We start from the raw sequence: 22,123 nt of genomic DNA, 5'->3' as shown, positions 1-22,123 counted from the left end.
CTGGAGATAGGCTTGAAAATAAATCAAATGAAGCTGAAAGCCTGGAAGGAACATTGCAGCTGGAAAAGGTTGTAGAGGGAAAGGAGAGCACAGCAAAAAAGACCACATAAGAATGAAGAGACACTAGAGGCTCTAAGAAAGGAGATATGGATATGCTGGATGAAAAATTTTAACAGAGTAAATCTGGCAAAATAAGGATAAGATGCTTCCTTGAATTAGGTAGCCAAAGCTGAATATAAGGCTTATCCATACAGGTGCTGAGATATTAGTAACTGGAATATTGCAACATTTGTCATTTAGATAATTTCTATTAATGACAGGAGGCACATTGTCTTTGACAGGAGTGGTAAGCAGAAGACAAGCTCTAGGTGCTCAAGAAGACAGCTGAATGAAAAATTTGGGGAGATACCACAGTTCAGGATTTCTGAGATGTCAAGAATGTAGAAATGATGAAAGCAACAATTCAAATTGATATTCTTGTTTGTCCTACAATGCCTAGATCAGGAAGCTTCTATACTTTAGAACTGTGTCTTACAAATCTCACAAGTACTAAATGACATGAAAATTAGTTTAAACAGATAGAAACAGTTTCAGGAACACATGCTGACTTTTAAAAGTGCCTTTAACTGCCCATACAAATCATGGCTGTAAGAGAAATTGAATGTATCTGTTTTGCAAAACACCATGCCCAGAAATGAAGCTTGCTCTCATTGAAACACATTTAAATTTTTTGGCCAGATGATTAATTAATTTACTTTTTCTAAACATTCATTATTTTAGATTCTGCATCTACAAGAAAAACAAATTTGCACAGAGGTTTATCACTATACCATTTCATTAGCACACAGAAAACGGACACAGTTGGAAATGCACAACTGTGCCTTATGCAACAAAAACCTATTTTTGAATTATGACTCTATACACAATATGCCTTGGGGATAATTCCTGTTCTAATCAAATACTTTTGCAAATTTGTTGGCCAGGGATTGATAAAGTATTTACCTGCAATAGCTAGGTATAAGAATGATACTATCAGGTAAAAATATTTTTTCATATATACTTTGGATGTTTTGTTCAGTCAGTAGCCAGCTTCCAAAGGTTCACAAAAAAAAAAAAACCACATAGCTTAAATATTTGCCTGCAAATAACACTGGTTAAATAACTCTGCAACATCTGGTTTCCTTTTCTGTTTGCTATTTGAGTGCTTTTTCTGAGTATAATTAATCCTTCTAAAATGGGAATAAAGCAAGTTATTGTCTTCTGGAAACTAATGAAGTATATTACAACTACAGACAAAGGGACTCTACTTCATTCTGCACAGCAGAGTTAAGATGCCTACAAAAAGAAGGGCTTATGTTCACATGAAAATGATACTTGGAACTCAAAGGTCTAGATTCACTTAAATTTAGTAAAAGGAAGTACTTAGATTAACCCCATGGCTGAAGCAGAAAATTTCAGGACAGTTCGAAGAGATGGGAAATAAAAGCACAGGGACACATGACAGGACACTTACCTTCTGTCTTGATTTTCCATGTTGAGGGCTCCATGCCAACACAGACAGAATTTGTGGACCAGTACAGCTAATCAAAGTGGGGAACAAAAACCCCAATGGGTGAGTGGTGCTTCTATGGGAGCTGTGGTAACGTACACAAGTATTTGTATTTTCATTACAGTATTGATCTAAGACCAAAGAAAGATTTTGTTCTCCCTGTATCTGTCAGTGTGCACAGGAGAACAAAGCCACACTATTAAGAAATCATCTTTGAATTTAGGATTCATTACTGTAACACTTCAACCAGCAGAGCTTGAAATGGTAGCTCCAGACCAAGCTGTTTAAAAAACTCTACACAAAAAACTCTTTATTATGTATAATTACAGAGGGCAAAACTAATACCCCAATCTTTCTTTTACAAATCAATAAAGCTTTTGTCATTGATTTTCATGAGCACAGGTTTAACATTAAAAAGTCAACAATAACCACTGAATCTTGTTGAAAATACTGATCTACCCTCCTGTTTTCTACAAGAAGGGAGATTAAACCATTTTATGTTCTCTCACACCAACTTTTTCTATTTGATAGAAAGATAAAAGAAAAATGAGAAGCCATACTAAACTTAGCTAAAGCAGTCTATACCACCGGTCCATTTTAGGTATGTGGTGTCCACATAAAAATCAAGTAAAATAAAGGGTGGATTTTTGTTTCCCTTTTAAAATTAATCCTGTGACCTCATCAAATTCAAGAAAGGACATTCCTATTGATGAGTTAATTACGACTCTGTAATGCATAAGAAAATATTATCTACTTTGCATTTCTGTTTTGAGGTTTGGTCTGATCTTGCTTTGTAAACACAAAGTGCTATATTTGTAACTGTCTTTGTTTACAGAAGACACCTTTTATAATCAAAGCTTATTTTATGTTTCAATGATATATTACCCACACAAGGATCCAGACTTTACTGAAGGAGCTGGTCTAGCCCATTAGCTACCTACACAAGCTACAGTTTGAACCACAGAGTCTGAAACATAACAAAGAGCTTGTCTTTTTTTGGGAAAGCCTCAGCAGAACTGTGCTTCAGGATGTAACCTTCAGTATATCTCAGCATTTCAGATTGTACAATATATGTGGAAGGAGAGAGGAATATACATAGGAAAGCCACACAGTCATAATATTGTAAAGCATAAAGGCCCACTATTCATTGTATTCAGTTTAATAAAACTTTATTTTTACAACTCTCTTAATTGTATCTTAAAGAACAGGATCTATACCTGTTGCATACTTAGACATGTATTGAACTTTACTTGCATGGATCAAATTAAAACCATGAATTTGCATTACCAGTTTTGACTGGCAATAAAGCCAAAATTAATTAAGTACTCTATGTATGCCACATTACTCCACTTCCAAAAATCAGTTTGCTAAAGGAAATCTTCCTGGACAAAATGTCAGTTGTGTACTTTTCAATATGCTTCATATTTCTGCATTTTTCTTCATCAATTTGTTATGGAACTATCTTTCAGATTATCCCTGCTGTTATTTTTTTTGGTGTTTGTTTTTAAGCAAAGTCATAAATGTATTTCCATTTCATGTTATTCCCAGTTAGGAATAAAATGACGGTACTTCCAAGGAAGAAAACTACCAGGAAATCTGTTCTGCATTTGTAGGCAGGACTGAGGCACTTTGAATGGAGAAGAAGAATTAAATTAGCCCCAGATATAGGGGCTGAATACTAGCCATGTGTTTTTGAAGTGAATATCTGCAAACCCTTTCCTATTGATCCTTTATAGTCTGAACTTTATACATATAACAATATAGGTATAATCTGGTAAAAAGTTTGCTGCTCTAAAAGCAAGCACAAGTCTACCCAATTTTTATGCAAAACACCTTTTTTATTCTCTTCCAAAGGGACCACTGGCCTTTGAATAAAATATTTTTACCTTCCCCCACAGCCACCAGTTTAGAATGAAAGCATATTCCATGTTTAAGATTCTATATTTACTTAGTTTAAATATTTATGGGTGAGATGTATATACAATATTGAATAAAACAGAAACCAGATTCATTCCTTAATGAGTGAGAAAGAATAGACTTCATATGGGGGGAAAAAGTAGTGTTAGAAATTGTCACTACTTATTTAGAGTCAGCAACAACAAGAAATGTTGTCTTCTCAACTACTGTACAGAATAACAAAACCAAAAGAAAGTGTTATTAGTTTTTCTTCTATATTATCAGAGTTTTATGACAAAGGTTAGAATGTTCAAAAATATGTTTAAATTTATTCAGCTGTTCTCATAGTTTCATGTTTCACTGGGCTGCTACACTGCATTACATTCCCATATGACTGGGTAAAGCTATCTAACAGGCTGGTGAAGCTATTAGTCCAGCATCTGAATACTTGCTCAGAACCTTCTTCATCAAGAATTGACAAGCTGCAAAAGTCATACTGATTTTTTTTTCTTTTTTTTTTTTTTTTTAACAAGACATCGATGGTATTTGTCAGATCAACACTTCTGAAGACTGCTCTTCCTCCAAAGACACTGATAAACTGGAAATGGTGTTAAAACCAGTTGTAGGGGGACTGGACAGCCCAAGGGAGAGGTAACGGGATACAGAGACTTTAACCTTTAGGTCATCAATTTAAATTCAGCTCAAGTTGATCATGACCAACATTCCCACATGATGAATGTTTGTTAGCCTCTGTAAAGAAATAGACAAAATAAATATTGGTGGACACATTACCAAGGTAACTGATCCCTTTTGGTAATCTCAGAAGAATACCTACACATTGATAGGGCACAAAACAATCCTGATTTCTGTAGCTTCACAGAATCCATCATCAACTGCATATTCTGAAACAATGCCCCAACTACAATCAAATTACAACAGTTTTTGGATTTTTTAGTTTTTTTCCAGTAGGTGCACATTTCAACTAGACGCATCTTCAACAGTGATCACCACTGAGTTCACCATGTCATCATAAAGTATAAGGTGCAAAAACAGAGATAGAATACTGTACTGAAACACGCCATTGATTTCATTGCTGTTATATCCCAAGCACTACTGCTAGGCAGATTTGGTTGAACTGTTAAAAGTATGGTTATAGGAAAAACAGAGGAAAATCTGAGAATGCTGACAGGAATAACCAGAGGCATGGAAAGACAGCTCTGTATGGAGTTTGAGATTGAGATTTAGTTTAGAGTCCAGATTAACAAATGTTGCCTGGTATGAATATATAAAATAATGATTATTACAGGCATTTCTTCAGAGACTGGGGGTTATGAATAAAGCTAGGCACAAAGGTTCTTTCCCAGCCTATAAGAATTCTGGAGATCTCAGAAAGGTCTTGTTGGTATTAGGACAAATCCTTTCACAATTACCACAAAAGCAGAGATACCCAACCTATTACAGACAATAGTCCAGTGGTAATGACAGTTGCCTTGGATGCATTAGATATTCAACTGGGTTTAAGTCTCTATTCAGCTGGATTCAGAAAAGGAAATAGAACCAAAGTCACGTGTCTTAAAGGATAATGCCCTAACGATTAAGCTCTGGGTATTGTAATGCAGATTTCTCTCAAGGTTTCTTGTTGAGCTGTTCCATTCTCAATAAATTAGTTATTTGCTATTTGAAATTAAAGCTTCCTGAAGGAAGTTTCTTTAAACTACCCTTGATATGAGAGAGGTTTCAGGTTCAATAAAGCAACAATTTTGATCAAAAACTCTGTTAACTTGTAAAATTCCCTAGCAGCTTTGGTATTTCCAAGGGCAAATGCAAATAAGTTTCAGACATTTGTGAACAGTCTTTTTTTCCTTTGTGGCAACACTAAAAAGGGGACAGTGGGATCATATCATGCAATCTTTTCCTGTTCAAGGTATCAAGTGATTTAAGGCTGGGGAATCATTGCTGCTAATCAACCACCAACAAACCTGTCACATAAAATAAAAATAAGAAAATACACAATAAAATGAAACCCACTTTCTTTTAAAATTGATCAAGGGAAAACACAAAAGCATTCATATTACTTTTTTTAAAAAATTTTTTTTAGCTAAGTGACAATGCAGGTGTCAATTTTTATACCTGGGAGGATAAGGCTTTTAGTCTGAGCTTTAACTAACATATGAGTCATCTTCACTGTGATTTCTTTTTATCCTTCCTATCTGTAATCTTGAAAATATGCTGCTCCCAAATTAAATACTAATTTTCGTGTTATTTTAACCATGTCTCTTTTTCATTTCTATAGCTTGTCTTACAAGTGACCATTACCTGACTTCAACATGATGCTTATTCGTCACAACTTTTAATTACTGTAACTGCCTTATGCAGAGCTTCCCAAAGTACACTGATTCAAATCAACTAGAATAATGTAGTGTCATTTATCCATAGTTTTACAAAAATTATTCATTCCTGAAGACCTCTGCTCACCTCCAAAGTTTACCACTCTATCAAGTCATAGCTTTTAGAGATTTTCCCTTCTGTAGAAATGTTTCTGTTTTCTTTGCTCTCCTACTCAGTTTTCTGATTGCAGTTGTCTTTCAGAACTCTCTATCCTCCTCTGTCATTACGCAGGTTATTACAGTGGTTTTTTAGTGATTTATCCTGAATTCATAACACTGGTATCTAAGCACCCATTGATTTCACCCTTTCACATACTAACACACACTCTTTAGAGCAATCAAGTCAACACTGTGCTAAGCAGTTCCCTGCACCAGTAGGTCCCCATGCACACAAAATCATTAATATGATGTTGACTTACAACCTGTATCACTTTAACTTGTGTACACTGTGAAATGAGAGATAGCATTAAATTGTGCAAATCATAGGCTTTCTAAAGACAGCTTATGAGACAGTGAAAGTCCTGTGTGGGGAAACAGAAATGCTGCTAAATGAGCTGCACATAAAACTACTCAGTCAATAACCAGGATATGGATTGCATCCTTCCTACTTGTGCTGAGTGCTATCCTACTATATGAAAAGCCCTACTGCAATGAAAATAGACACTAGCGAGGCAGAAAAAGACTTGTCTTTAAAGCCAACAGGCTGTCATGAATGTAAGTTTCTATTCCCACCCCCACCCCGCAATTTACCATACTACAAGGCAGCAATCATTCACAATGTAATACATTTAGGTACCAAACTAGGTGATACATCCACTGACAGAAAAGTAATGTGTAATGAATCACATTACCTGTTTTAAACAGGCAGAAACAATAATAAAAGAACTGCCAGGAAGTCCACAGCTCTAATTTTATACTGTCTATAGTTCTTCAGACTAAAAATAATTCATAGATGTCATTTTCAAAATTAGCATTTCTGTTAAAAAGAAAACCAGCCTCATCCTGGTTGATCTTAGACATTGACTTACCAGAATAATTCTGCTGAGGCAGATAAATGAATTTGCATGAAAAAGGACCTGCACCGCAGGACCTAATAAAAACATACATAGTGAAAAAAATAAATTGACAGCCTAGGAATTATCACGGAATCATAGAATGCCCTGAGTTGGAAGGGACCTGCAGGGATCATCGAGTCCAACTCCTGTCCCTGCATAGGACAACCCAGAAATCTTGACAAACATTTGTTTTATAACTGCAATGCAGTTAATTTAGTTGACTATTCCTGACTTCAAATCTAATACACACTGCTCTACCAAACTTCCTGAAAAGCATTAACACATTTAAGGCAATTTCACTTTTTAGAGCTTCAAAATGCACTGTGTTTTACTATGGTTCATAACTGTCAATGCACTTTTGAACCACAAATCCTTCCTCTCATCTTGTTTAATTATAACACATTCTTTTAAAGTTAACATGTTTGAAAAACAGGTTCATAAGAATCCCTCAGTTCTACATTTAAAGGAGCTGTTAAATTAAAATACTCTAATTACAGGCTTAAAAATATGGGAATTCAAAATGGGACATGAGCAGAATTTGGGTACCTCCAGCCAAAGTCGTTATCCTCCAGGCCCCTATTTCATCCTGGAGATGTTGTTCTTGAAGACAATACAGTTTCCTTTGGTAAGATAGGGCAGACAGAGGAGCTGCAATCTCTGTCCATGGCAAGAGTTTACCTTCCCAGCCAGGACTGAACATCTCACTGCTCAGTTTATGTCTAGGCCTGACTGGGATCTAGAAATGAAGCCCACCCCTGCACAGATGATGTGAAGAGTTTGATCCAACAGGTGTTCTCAAAGCCAGCCTAAGCCAGCCTAATAAACACCAACTAGGCGGGTTCCCTACAAAATTCTTCAGGTGCTATTTCTTTCTAAAATGGCACTTGAACAGCAGCCATTCCGACCCTAGCAGAAGGACTACTCATCCCAGAAGCAAAATCCCCAGGTTCAATTCCTTCTTCAGTCTGGGTCTCACAGCAATGTCTTTTAGCAGAATGTTCTAATCAATAGGCTACAGGCTGCGTTAAATGCTGGGATGAGGACAGGGATATATTAAAGCTTTCCTGTTGAAGCTGTATCATTGTACAGAAAAGAATTCATGATTCATTGGGCCAGAGAAAGAACACAAGAGGGAGCAAGAGTCTGTAGCCTAGTGATTTGGGCACTCAGCTGGGAAAAGGAGTCCTGGGTTCCTGGCCTTTGCTCCATAGAAGGTTCATGCAATTTATCTAGAAGCCTTTCCATAATGTAAGCCCTAGCTTGAATCTGGCTTCATTTTCCTTCTTGATCCAAGTTTATAAATAACATTTTGTGTAATCACATCTATCAAGTTGAATATAATAAACATCAACATGTCTTTTGGATGCTTTTAATGCTAAATTTTAAATAGAGAACATCAATCAAACTGAAATGTGTCAAAACCCTAGAAGTTATTTCATATTAATTTTGCTATCTATGTATACAAAATACAAGAACTTACTTGAAAGCAGGTTAAAAATAATATTAAAGTGCAAATACATTTATTTACCTGTGTCAGTAATGCTGCTTTGAATGACTAAGTTGGAATTTATTTTTTCATCTCATCTTTCTCAGGATATGGTAAGATTTTTAAGAAGTTATAACAACAGCAATAGACTTCTCATGTCTTAATTCTGCTCAGTTTCAGTTTTTGATTCTCACTTAATAGTATTTTCATTTGCTGTTTCTCATTCCCTAGCACAACAGTGCAATGTCATGCAGGCGACTGTTTAAATCCAAGCTAGTTTACTCTGAAATTCCCACTCCAACGATTTCATGGACATATTTCTGTTTTTGCTAAACATTCTTTTTATAATAGCTTCATTTTGGGCCTAAGCCTATATAACAGGGTCCCTTTAAATAATATTCCATGCCTTGAAACATATTACAAAAACTGTTATATCAAGGCAAGTTATGCAACAGCTCTCTATGGTTTTAGCGTATTTACTCTGTCACGCCATATGTGAGACTGCAGCCTCTACAACAAAACCTTTACACACTGAAGTCATTATCTCTGTGAAGTCTGCAACTGGCATTTAAAACTTATTGATGGCCTGGGTATTGGTGGCTCAGTAGGCAGCACTCTTGCCGGAGGCCCAGAAGGTCAGAGGTTCAAATTCTGCTCAAAGAACAAGTTGGACATATTCCAGGATTGTGTGTGGGCTGTGCTAGGCTCCTAAAGGGGCAGTCCTTAGGACAGTAAGTGAAACCTTGTCTGTTTTGTGGATATCAAAGTCCTCTTGGAAATGGAAGAGGAAGAGTAAGAAGCAAGTTTAACTTGCCTGAAGCAAGTGAATGAAAATGAGCGTACTTGCCAGGGACCTGGATTTAGTTGTGCATGCTAAATATGGAATGGTACAACTACAGTACACCGAACAGTTTTAAACAAGCCATTTTGGTCTGTGTGGTAAGCATATGTTGAAGAGACAGGGACAGACTGCCAGGCATGCTCAATATTAGCTAACTTCCATAATAGCAGAACAATTTTGGATTCAATTTCACTTCATGGAACTATGAAAAATGCATGTGTAGTTTTGATAAGTGAGGAGCCTAAACAAAAAAAGGTTTAACACTGGTGAAACTTCAGAGCATACTATATAATTACAGAAAAAAAAAATCTTCAGCCAAATATCCAAGTCAATACTAGCAACATATATAGAGAATAATATAAATGGAGATTCAACCTTCTCTGGTGTTAAACTTTGATACTTGAATATCCCAGATGTCTCCCTCCTCCTCTTCTTCTTTATAGACAGGTAAAGATGGATCTCTTGAAGGAACTGGGGATCACACTCTAGGCAAAGGTTGGACAGGTGATCAATGTACAGCATGAGATTTTGCCGTGGCTATGTGCCTCCAACAGTGACTGGATCATCTGGTTTAGAAAAACAATTCAAAATTGTAATATTTTCTAAAGACCTTATTTAGGGAAAAATTAGCAAAAGGGAGAACAAATTATTTTTATAACATGGAATGTATCACATAACTTTTTCCCACAATTATATTGTTCATTTTAAAAATGCATTTATTTCTCATTTAACATTTAGTTCATTACTTATTTAATTCCTTAGAAGTTAGCCTTTAGAGGATTGTATCCCATTTCCATTGGCAGAATATGTCAATAGTTACTGATGAGATATGAAGTTATTCTTATGTTTCAATTTCTTTTTTTGGTGTCTAACACGACCATACAAAGTGCCAAGGCCAGGCCTGGCCCATTATTTAAACACACTTTGTAGCAAGCCACTATTTATGAGTCAAATGGGATTCTACTCTGTAGTGCACTTCGGCGAGGTATTCACAAAGGTTAATGTTTGTTAATGAAGATTCATCTCCCAACACTCCCTCCATTGTCAACAGACTGAAAGAGCATTTTCTAAAGGACCATTCAGAGCACCTAAATTGAGACTGTTTCTTCTAGCATTTAGGAATATCATCATTTATCTACCTACCTTGTACATAGTGCTTTTTTTTAAAACCATCACAAAAAACAAATAATGCCCTCCTTCCCAGAAATATCCATGAGTATAATTGTCCTTTAGGTTTAAGTGTGGTGAAATCAACCTGTATTTAAGCAACAGTGTTTACACACAGTAAAAGAGATCATGAATTACAAGCATCATGACATCTTTAGGCTATACACAACTAATGTGCAAGCAATGAGCTTCTTAACCAAAACAAGTTAATAATGGCATTATTTCTAGTTTAGAAACAAAGGAACCCATAGCATAATTCCAGTGCAAATTTGCAAAGAATTATGAGTTCCTTTTGTCACTAAAATATGAAAAGAAGCTATTTTAAGGAACGAAGGATGTCCTCTTAACCTGTGATAACAAATTTGTTTGTTTTTTTCTCTTCTCAGTAAGAAAGCAATTAGGGGTTTTTTTTTCCAATAAAAATATCCTTGTCCATATATAAACACTCATGGTAATCATGTAATTACCTTACCCAATCAGATTAAATTGCTGTCAGTTGAGTTCCCACTGTTGATTAACTTTCGCATACTCTAAACCTAAATGAAGTCTTTGGTAAAGTCACTTAGTCATTTACAAAGGTGTCTCTGTGATTCCAAAAAGTATAACAGCAACATATTATCTGATATAATCATCAATATCCAAGGTCACGGATAGATCACAGTAAACCCCTTCTTTAAAACCCAAAGAACTACAGAATTAAGCTATGTTGCTTATTTTTGTGTTTCTTGCCATGACTTCTAAATGTAATAGTAACCTTTGACCTCCACACATTAAACACCATAATTAAGTAATTAAAACTAATTATGCAATTTAACATACATATTTTTGTCCTACAACAGGCAGGTCAATTACCTCACTCATTGACCTTGGAAGCTTTCACAGTTTAAAGAAAACAATGAGGCTTTCAATTAATTTTAAAGTACAAACAGAGAAGGAACAGCAGAACCACAAGCCTTCAAGCTAATATTGCATAGATGGATCACTTAAAAATCCCTTCATTTTATATTACATAAAATAAATCCCTTGATAAAAACTTCTAAATGTCTTTCTTTCCTATATGTTTCTATGATCTGAAATGTTAACACATTTGTGAACAAATCATATACACATTACTTGCCAAATGTAAGCAAGAAGGTGGCCATATATTACTTTTTTCTTTGTCCTACTTCTTCAGTATGGTTTCCTTTGCTTCCTCCTGTATTTCTCTACCTCTCTCCCTGATTCATCTTCACTTCTGAATTATTTTTTCTTTCCCCTTTTTTCTTTGTTATCTTCTCTGTTCCATTGCTAGCTGTAAAACTTGATAGCAATTTATATATTATCAAACTGCTGTAGCCATTGTCTTTTCCAATTTCTGCATTCATCCCTAACCCCACTCACAGGATGGTGTTTCTCATCGGATCCTGGCTCCTGCCAATGATAATCCAGCACACTGAGAGAACTCTGGATGGCAGAAAGCTACAGCTAAAACAAACATGGTACATGCTCTAAAAAACCTCCTAAATTTCCCAGTGCAGGAAGTGTGGTACAAGTAAGAGACAATTTATGAAATTATTGAATTACATAATGTCTTTGTTCTCTTCATACACTTAGGTAAGCTATATATACTGCACTGAAAAGTTTAAAATTGTACAACAGAGACTCATGTAATATTACATTTTGTCCAAGGAACTTCTTTCTTTTCATAGAGTAAAATTATCATAATTCAACCACATTTTTATTTTCCAGTAAACTAAAACCTATTCACTAAAGAACAATTCTTAAACCAAGTATAAGCCTAGGAGCTCTTCATTAAAACGGATCACATTCTGCTGTCCTGTTTTTTCAATTGCTATCTTAGCCATAAATAGTTCCACTGAAGTTAATAGGCTTAGCTGTGAAGTAAAGCGACAGACAATGTCTACGTAGGTATATCAATCAAGCTTTAAGTTGCTTTCTCTAAACCTTGTTTTATGTGGGGATCAGAAGATAGCTACTGGCAAAATACATATGCATATCTTTGTTAACTTCTTGAAAGTACTGCAAAAATATCTACAGCGCACTTGTGTTTTGGTGTCATTTCTAACACCATTTTTGGAGTCCTTTCAGTTCTCCGCTTTAATTTGTCCTGACTTGCACAAGCATCTCGAAAAGATATCAGTAAATCTTTGACATAATGGAAACAAGGAGCACTAAACTCTGAATGAGGAGTTACAACAGGAAAGAAACAATTTAAGATGGTAGCAGGGCTTATTGCAACATTAAAACTTAAATTGGATCTGATTTATATAAAGTAAACTAATATATTGAAATAGCGCCCCAAACTTCTGGACTATTGTTTGAAGGAAAATTATATAGTGCATGTGTAGAAATTCTATCCAAGGGAATGAAAGAGATTATTCTTTACAGTCTGATTTAACAAAAAGTTTCCTTCTGTTTTGAACAGAACATTAAAATTCTAATTCAGTTCATGGAGCATCCCAAACAGAGCAGCAAAAGAATGTGTGAAGGAGTCCAAATATGGTGCTATTGAAACAGAGCGGATTAGAGCAACTGGGACAGAATCCTACAAGTGGCTAAATTGCAGCAGGAGATCAGCTTCACAAACAGCAGGATGCTGTTCTTTCCAGACGTGAGTGACATAATACAGGCAAAACAATCAAGATTTTAGCTGATAAATTTATGCATTAGGAGAAGTCCTTGCTGTAGAACTTTTGTACTCAACAAACTTTTAGGTAAATTCTGTAGACCTAATTTACACTGGAGAGTATTTTGTCTTACATGAACATGTCTTGTTAATCATGTAAAACAGAATCCTTTACAATATAAAGCCAATAATTTTTATAACATAAAGACAATAATTTTTAAGGGCCTAAATGCCGAAAACAAGAGTATTTGCATAATGATTCAGTAAATGGATAAAGCCAAAAGCTTTTGTAGTTTGGCACAGCTTCAATTCTGTCCTAAGCAATTCTATGTATATTAGGTTAAATATACATAAAAATATTAGGCCTAAATATCTAGGATATCTAGAATGAATAAGTAACAAAATCTATGTAAGCCTATTGATAATTCATAAACTCCATTTTATAGCAGTAGTATTAGAGACGTTTTAAGGTTCTGAAGGGAACAGTTGCATTTCTAAAGAGACATGGAGATACACTTAATGAAAAAAAGGATCAATAGATCATTTTGATTTCTAAATTTGATGGGTTTTTATAAAATCACACCTTCATTCTAAACATCTATTTTTCACTCACATTGTTTTCAAAATACCATTTAGAAGGCTGAGATTCCACTTACTTTCCATCTTATGCTATGAGCAATTCACTTGCTTTTTAGCTAGGGAAGCACAAAACATTACGCGTAAAACATTCATCTGTCTTCCCCAAATTCTTCCCTGTCCTCCACAAAATATCATTGTGAACTAACAACTTCAGTGAGTTTAAAATAAATTATAATTCTTAAGTCAAGAACAGATTCCAGCCTGGAGTAGAGGCCATACTTCCCCTTGACGCTTAGAACACTGAGAGACCAGGATTTCTGAGTGGTGGGGAAATTACAGAAGGCTTGGTAGAGAGCTAAAAAACACTGGAGCAAACCACAGGTCCATCTACCACAGCACCCTTTCTCCTGGTACAGTCTTCCTCCCAGGATAAGCAACCTTCACAGCATAGATTTTATGCATTGCAAACAGTATCTCAGCTTTTAATAGCCTCTGATGGATTCCTGCCCCCTATCTGATGAATGAAGAGATTAATCAAATCTCTTTTTGTACCAGTAAAATCTCTGGCACTCACAGTATCATGTAGCAAGAAGTTCCATAGATGAATTGTAGTTTATAGGAAGAAATACCCTATCCTTCTCCCTTCTTCTTTTTTTTTTTTTTTTAAATCCCAACTGCTAATTTTATTTGATACTCAGATTAATTATAATATGAGGGATAGTAAGTAGCTGTTTTGAATTTACTTCTCATCAGGGACAGCTTTATACTCTCTGGAAACTCACAGGCATTTGGTTAAACCTTATTAGTTCTCCAGTTATTAATTATCCAGTTGACCGTTTTCATTCAGCAGTTTAAAAGGCAGTTGTGCTTTTAAGAACAGGAGAGAGAAGAGGCCAACCAGAAGCAGAATACACCTGAAAAGTATTTTCCCTGAGACCTTTCTCAGCACATAACCAGAAGTTTACTTATCACCTGGTCACAAAACAGGCATTTAACATTGCATGGCTGAGTAACAGAAGATGACAGATGATGTCTGTATTTTGATAATTTGATGGACATGGAAATAGACCTACAGTCATTTCTTCTGGAGGAAGACCAGATTACAGAGCAGATCAAGTTCTTGCTAGCTGGCTCCAGCCTATGGATCTTGTCACAAGCTGGCCATCTGTGATGTTAATGTGTATGATTTCTGGAGATCTTTATAAGTTTCAAATACCTGATCATACAGTTTTATGAGAGATAGCCATAGTATTCAGCAGCTCTAGCTCTAGTCCCCTGCTCAGCTGAAAAATAACTAGGCAATGCTGCTTTTCTATACCTGCAGCATCATGCAGTTATTGAAATATGTAGTCATCTTGTTCTCATCACCACAGGGAGTGTGACTTATTTACATGTATGGATGTATAGCACATTTAGCATGTTTGGTACAGAGCAGAGCAGCTCTGTAAAAGCTGATTAAGACATTATGCTGAAGTAAAAATTGGATGCTTTGTGAATATCTGTGTTTTGGCCTTTCCCCAAATGTCTTCCCCCCACAAAGTGAGAGAGGACAGCTGGAGTAGGCTAACTTTCTGCACACAAGAGACCTTTTTCTTTCCTTTTGAAGGTATAACTTGCATGTTATTACATTTACATAAAGGATCTTTATTCTTTCCCATATATAGTAAATTGCACTCCAGCATGTGAACATTGTATAGCCATTTCCCCCCCAAATACAAAACAGAATTATCCTCACTGGCATTCAAGCTCCCCCCCCCCCCATTACAAAGAACTGATGCAAATCTATTTTTGTTTGGTCTGTTTTATGCTGACAGCAATTAATTCTAAAGCCTACAGCATAAAGACATACAAGTATCACATATGTTTTTAATCTACAAGCAAGTTATCCAATTATTTTAGGTAAACTTTATGATCACAACCATTCTCACCAACTCCGATATGATAGGTTATTTTCTTCTTAATGGCTTAAGACTCGTATATGCTGCTATGGTGAACACACTGTTGAACATTCCTCATGTTTTACCTCCTGATCTTGAAATAATAATATAATCAATAAGCACATTTTGTTTATACTTATTAGTATAAAGACACTAAAAGCGCATGCTGGGAAATAATATCCCATGCCTTAGGACTCAAACAAGTTCCCTTTAAAAATAGAGCTGTGTAAATCACAGACAAAGTTGACAAATTTCATGGATTAGTCATGGTGAAAATATCAGATTTCATGGTTTAAAACAGATTAATAGGAAAATCATATTAGAATCCTGATTATCCAAATTCTGCATGTTGTTGAAGAATGAAATGAAAAATAGCGATGGTTCAGGTGTCCACTCACGTATTCACACTTGCACTGAGTCACATATAGAGCGTAAATCTTACTCACCAACCAAGTGCCTTGTAAAACCTCTAAAATCTGTATTTAGCTACATTAGGCAAGACACACTAGAACCACAACATCAGGAACTGCAGAAACTATAGTACATTCAAGCTATTTCAATGCATTTTTCGACCAAATTATCCAAACATGAAAATATTTTGTCACCTTGTAGAAAAACTTCAAGTAAAGGAAGAAACAGACTTTGAAAGGCAAGCTGTTATTTTCACAATTATTTATATTTGGTGCATTCAATTAAAAACTAGGGAAAGACTCCTAAAGAAGTTCTACTTAAGAGAATATGTCGGTATTCTGGTAAAAATATAAAATTCATAACAGTGAAAAAAAAACATTTGGAGTTAAGAGAAACTATCGGTTTTCATGTAAAACTTCATGGCTTTTAAGTCTCTCATGATGATGTAATTTAAAGTGAGGCCTTATTTAAAAGAGAGGTTACATATAACCATGTGATTCAAAGAGACTTGTTGACTATAAAACTATTTGGCTTGATGCCTACATCTCTTCTACTTAGTTGTATAGACCACTTGTCATCTTTGCATATGAAGACAGCCAATTTGTCAGACATTTGCTTTAATTCTTTTTCTTTGTCTTCTTTACAATATCCTTCATATACATCCTGGTCATCAATATCATGTATCTGACTGGAGGATGGAAATTCATTTGTGTCTCCGTCTTATTTCCTTTGCATGCAATCCTCCTGGGTCTTATAGGATGTACTTAATAAGAACCACATTATTCTGCTAAAGGAAGTCCTTGAGCAGAGTTTGAGAAGCAGTATGGCAAATTAGTTTCAGAATGTGGAAGGTCAGGTTGGAAATAAAAAGCTGCAGTAATCTGCAGTATTTTCTGCAGTTCAGAAAGTAAGAAAAAGAGGTCTAACTTTCAAGAAAGGATTTGTTTGATGTTTTTCCTTTAGAAAGCTGGACTAATTTATTCACAAACAACAATGTGTTGGACATTAGCTGAAACAAATTAAAATTAGCTTTTAGTTAAATTCACGTTTTTAGTATATGTGCAATCACATTCCTCTTCCAAGTGTATTTAAATGCTTTTGTTTCCACAAACTTAGAACATTATTTGTAACAAATTCTCTACCATTCAAATATTTAAATTCAAAAGTGTGCTTGAGTTTGAACATAAATAGCCCTTTAGATGGTTGGAAATGCCAGGTTTATAGCTGTCCTTGCAACCTTAATTCTGCCCCCTGGTGTCTATGGATTATAGTTATTTCTAACTAGTGATCACACATTATTTTTCACTCTAGGATCTCGGTGTAATTCTGTTCACAGGCTAAATGTTTCTTACAGAGTGAAATTGCCTTTCAATAGTACCAAAGTTTTTAAAATGCTGCCTTTGCAAAGCATCTCCCTGAAATTATGTTACTATTTACTTCCTGGGCTTCTCTGTACTGCTCATCACCATATCTGGATATCTCTAGAACACTAACAAACTGCTTTCTGCATCTTCTTTGTGATATGAAAAGAACATTATTATCTGTGTGGAAAAGATGGTGTACAGACACTGGGCACAGTTTCAAAAATCTTTGTTTGCTGCACATGTCTTGGTCATTTGCACTAATGCGTTAGGCTGACTTGTGTAAAGTTCTTCGGTTTTTATAGTCCTTTTGAAACAGTTGTATAGACTTTAACATGTTATATTTGACACATCTCTATAAAATAAAATTGTACATTTTATTTTACACATTTTGTAGATGTTAAAAAGTGACTTTTGCCTAGAGAGCCCAGAGAACTGTTAGAAATGGTCTAAAACTCAGAACCACTCCTGGTGCTTCATCACTGATTTTGCTCCTGATGACCAGATACTTTTACTACCATAATGGTGGTATTTTCATTGCTCTGAGGTACTGTGAATGCTCTATACATCTGAGGTAGGTCATGTCTGAAATAAACAGAAGTTCACACAATACCTATATTTTGGTTTACACAATTTGTTGGCACATAAGAAATCTGTAGCAAGAGAATGGGTAGGGCTAAGCTGACCAATAACATTATTGTTTCTGTCTCTCACAGGCACTGTCTCCTTCAATATACAACTCAAGAATGTATTTAGTATTGTAGACAGCAAGCATAGAACAGCAGTGAGGTGCTACAGAAAAGGTAGTAAATGGCTGTATAACTGAAAAGCACTGTAACATGTACCAAAAAGGGCAGCAAAATAAAAATTATATGAGGTACTTTAAATCTGGCACTTCCTAACTTCCAGACTTTTGATTCACAATGTAATGCCCATTTAATGAAGCCATTTTGTTGACGTGCAATATAAATTTGCTGTATTAAAAGACAAAACTTACCAACAACTTTAATGATGGCTCATCAGTATCAGAAGCTAAGTTTGAGCTCTTAACAGTGACAGCTGAAGTTCAGATATTAATTATTTAAAGTAAACCTGTGGTTACTAGTGATCACTTCCAATTATAGTGTTGTGCACTGACAGAAAAAGCTGCTAGCTTATATACCTGAGCAGACGAAAGCATTTTGGTTTACTTTGTTTCTTGTTAAAACACACTGGAGCATATATCCATTACTTATTCTTTGAACAAAATCTGAGTACCTTCTCTGGAGTGGTCATGCAAACCATAAAATAGTGAAAATAGGGCTTTTGATTCTTTAAACCTAGCAGCTTTTCCTCCCTATTTTGCAATGGATCTGATCCAAAAATCAGCAGGACTTATAAGGACCTTTTTGTTGATTTCACAGTTAGGTGACATACAGCCTGGAAGAGTTTGAGCAATGCATATGGTCAGGTTAAAATTATCAGATCTACTCTTTGTTTTTACCATCTGGTTTTCAATCACACAGACCTCAATGGATTCCTCATTATCTGTTCTAACATCACTAAATTAGAATCAGCTACAAAATTTAATTAAATAAAGTTCTTCGTAGAAACAATGAATGCATCGTTAAGACCCAATAATACTCTCAGTCAAGTCTATCAAAAACCTCCCATTTTCTTTGGCAAGAGCAGATTAAAACAGAAATACTATGAAAATAGTATTTCTCTCTCTCTCCAGTAGTGAGGTTATGTGTTTTGTGTCTGTATTTCATTCTCCTCAGTGATGAAAAAATATTATAATCAGTCAATTATAATTAATCAAATTATTATAATCAATTTTTTGTTCTTAACATTTTGGGGTGCAAGAGATGCAAAAGATACTTTTGATTTTCTATTAACACTGAAATGAGAAAAAAACCTGCAATGTTTCCTTTACAATTCTAAAATAAAAAAATAAAAGAAAAGAAGGAATAAAATTTTTGGACTAAATTTGGTCAAAACTTTGACATAATAATCTCTCCCCCACCTCACCTTCTCGTATACTAAAAGAAATAAGTTCATAAAGTGTTTTAATGACCTCAGATGAAAATTACAGAAATGCAAAGCAAGTATAATTGTTGTTATTATGATGAGAATGTCTAGTTCTACTCACTATGTTCATTGCCTTAAGTAACACAGTGGGTAGCCTGTTATTACTACAGGAATAAACTTTTTCATCAAACACTCTTTATAAAAATATTTCCCTGGAAATGTAACACAGCATGTAGCAAGACTACTACAATTTTCCATCAACTATGAGTACATGCAGCATAGGTACTGTATTTAGATAATTTTACTTGAGCTTTTTGGCAATAGCTCCTCTCAAGCAAACCTACATTAACCTGAAATTTAGAGTCTGTTATCCCCAGGCCAGCTTCGCTGGAATTTTTAATATGGCACTGTCTATTCAAGAGTTCTGTGTAAAATGCCAATAAAGTGGCCAGAAAAGAGCTGAAGGGCTAATTGCCTTTTAACTCCACTGTGATGATAAAGTCACGTAGAAAGAAAGGAAAAACTCCCACTGCTTTAACAAGTTTATCTGACTGCCACTTTAACTTCTCTGTCTGCATGCACTTTAGTGCATTCACCAATAAAAGGATAAAAGCATTCAAAATCCTATACTCTCAGTAACTAAGAAAGTCCAGATTCAAAACGTCTGCTCTGCTGGAATCAGCCCATTAGGTCAGCTAGCTTTTTCGTGGTACTTGATTTCAACTATACAGTACATACCAAAAAAATTTTTCCTTTTGATGCAAAACATTATAAATCCTTAAGAAACTGGAGTGAGAGAAGAAAAGGAAGGATACTGTTTTGAAATAATAATAAAAAGCAGAAACTGTTTCTCACAGATGAAGGGTGAAGTGCTGCCAATCAAGTAGTGGTGAAATTCCCATTGACTTTAAAAGGGCAAGGATTTAATCTCAAAATAAAATACAATACAGGAAAATATAGCATCATTTAATTTTTAATGTTGGATAAATATATAATTTCAATGCTCAGTTATTCTCCACATTTTCAAGCACATTTTATATTCTTCTCTTCTAGATTTCCCTCTTCAAAAATCCAGTTTTATAAATAATATTTTTCATCTGATTGTGAATGAGATTTCCTAGATACCTTCTTTACTTTTTGCACAGTGCTATTTCTTATTAAACTTTAACTAAAAGTAGGCATCAAATAATATCAGTTATGTACATCAGTATTTGTAGACAAAAGGCATATTTTCCTTCACCAGTTGAGTGATAGCCATTCTTGTCCTACATGATTCCACAAAATGAGATGGTTTTTTAAAGGCATTTCACAGAACAATTGAAAGGAAGAAGCTAGTGGTCACTTAATTTTTTTGCTAGACCTGTATTTTCACTTTGACCAGAGAAGGAACACAATCAGCTCTGATATGGATTTGACCTGTTCCACTTAATAAAATAAAAGCAGCAGTAGAGGCATTGTGATTGCCAGCTGCAAACCACTGAGTGTTGTTTTTATATTAAAAATCTCTTCCATGTTTTTCTTATTGTAACCTGGAAAGAGTACAAAATCTGAAATTCAAAGGAATTTCTATAGAAAAGAATACTGTTAATGCCGAAAGTTCCTCAAGTACTCACAAAAGCAAATGTTATATCATATTACAGTAAAATTCAAAAGCAGAAGTTCAAACTAAAAATGAAGTGTCCTTCAAAACAGACTTATGTGCATCAGAGCCTATACATTAATGTACTTATTTCCATACAGTTCTGCATTTCCCTTCGCCATCACTTCATAATTTGTTCCAGATTTTGTTATTTCTTTCACATTTGAAGGCACATTGTTCCACATTTGGGTGATGAAAGGCTGAACTGGGTGGAAGTACAGTGAAATGTTAGAGAGAGAATGAAAACAAAAATGAAGTTAAATACTCAGTTTATAAGGTGGTCATGAAGCTAAAGAAAATTTAGTGCTCAGGGATACCAAGAATGTTCATGTTCACAGTACAGAATAAACAATGTTGCTATCCTTCCAAATTTAAAATGCTGATACTTGAGGGAAGTAATGAATTTATCCATAACGATACACTACTTTTAGGTTGTCACTGCAGTTCAGGGGTATTCTTAAAGCTTAGATCTTTGTTACTAGATTAGAAGGCAGAGTAAACTGAAAGATCAAGCTAATCTAGGATAAACTTCTTTTCCACAGTTCAAAGACATCGGCCTTTCCACAGGTTCAATTGCAGGTTTCTTTGAAGATGTGCCCTAAAGTTCATTAAAGAAATTTCACTGACTTGAACTGATTTCAACATTAAAAAGATAATGCAGGAGCTTCACTGCCAGAAAGAACTTGATAGACTGACTTTGAAGCTTTTTTAGGTGGTATTAGACTCTTTGTTTATTCTTCCACTAAAAGCCTACTTATTTAAACAAAACTTATGTTTAAAACCTTAAGAAAACTTCAAAATTAAACAGAAAAATTCTTGAAAACACAGATTTTAAGAAATCTAGTTAAAAAAATCATTACTTAATTCTTTCCACAGAATCCAAACTCAACATCATTGATTCTTCCCCCCTCGTTGATTGTCCTTAACAATATTTCCAGGTGGTAGTGTACACAGTGAACTGTCTGTTATTGCTTACTCAGCATCCAGTCTGTGCATAGAGCTCTGCAACGAAATAGAATGGCAAGAACAAATGAAGTCTTTAACAATGTAAGATTTAGACAGATTTACATAGCCTTGTCTTAATAATAGGTGCTCTATAGCCTGTGTCAACAGTAATTTGAAGAGGAAAACACTGATTTTCTCAACCTCTGCTGAAATACAGAGGGACACATTTGCTGA

General features: G+C 35.1%; 1 protein-coding gene across 2 annotated transcripts in view; it reads right to left on the bottom strand.

Moving 5' to 3' along the window:
- Positions 1-22,123, bottom strand: part of ERC2 (ELKS/RAB6-interacting/CAST family member 2) — a 535,854-nt gene that overhangs the window by 53,554 nt on the left and 460,177 nt on the right. Inside the window, exon 17 of one of the 2 annotated variants that reach the window (XM_064453878.1) lies at positions 9,704-9,780. The exons of the other annotated variant lie outside the window; for it this stretch is intronic. The gene's annotated coding sequence lies outside the window, so the exon portion shown is untranslated. Of the gene's footprint in view, positions 1-9,703; positions 9,781-22,123 lie in introns of those variants that run through there. 2 annotated transcript variants of the gene reach the window in all.

Source organism: Phalacrocorax carbo, chromosome 6, assembly GCF_963921805.1.
Source record: "Phalacrocorax carbo chromosome 6, bPhaCar2.1, whole genome shotgun sequence".
Lineage (NCBI taxonomy): Eukaryota > Metazoa > Chordata > Aves > Suliformes > Phalacrocoracidae > Phalacrocorax > Phalacrocorax carbo.
This window is presented reverse-complemented; position numbering and strand designations above follow the sequence as displayed.